Source organism: Plasmopara halstedii (assembly GCF_900000015.1).
Source record: "Plasmopara halstedii genome assembly, contig: Scaffold_2956, whole genome shotgun sequence".
Lineage (NCBI taxonomy): Eukaryota > Oomycota > Peronosporomycetes > Peronosporales > Peronosporaceae > Plasmopara > Plasmopara halstedii.
In genome coordinates this window covers 749,726-750,527 of record NW_020189861.1, presented here as the reverse complement: position 1 = coordinate 750,527, position 802 = coordinate 749,726, and positions in this window count along the sequence as shown.

Here is an 802-nt window from a genome sequence, read left to right as displayed (position 1 = left end):
TTCTCTCGATTTCAGCTTTATCGGAGAAAGGGCTCAACGTCACGTTCAACACCAACTGATGCACGATCAAGAACGGCGAAGAAATTATAACCAAGGTACCCCAAATGGGTAAGTTGTTCATCCTGTAATGTATTCCAGCAGAATCAGCAAACATCCGCAAAGATACTGGTCTGATTTCGAAACCAGTCAGTTCAAGTATTTGGAATGCCCGGTTGGGACATTTGCCGATGAAGACGATGAAGTCCATCGGAAATCAAGTAAACGGCTTCAAGATGAAAGATCTACCTGAAGATAATGTCGAACACGACGAATTTCGCGAAGGATGTGTGACTGGGAAGTCCACAGTCGAGCAATTTCCTAAATTGGAACAAGGAAAAATCAAGACCAAACAGCAACTACAAGTCGTCCACAGTGACGTGATGGGTCCAATGGAGACCACATCGCTAGGAGGTGCAAGATTCGTCGTAACATTCATCGACGATTTTAAGATACGTGGTGGCATATTTTATCACCTACAAGTACGAAGTTGTCAACCGATTTATCGACTACAAGCCAATGATGGAGAACCAACTCAATGCAAGGATCAAGTGTATTCTAACCGACAACGGCGGCGAATACATCAACAAGAAATTTAACGACATCTGCCGCAAAGCCGGCATCGTCCATCAAGCCACGGTCCCATATTCACCCCAACAAAACGGGCTTGCGGAACGGATGAACCGCAAGTTGACTGAACGCGCAAGGTCAATGCTCAACTACATGCAAGTGGACAAGAAGTGGTGGGCTGAAGCATTCAACACGG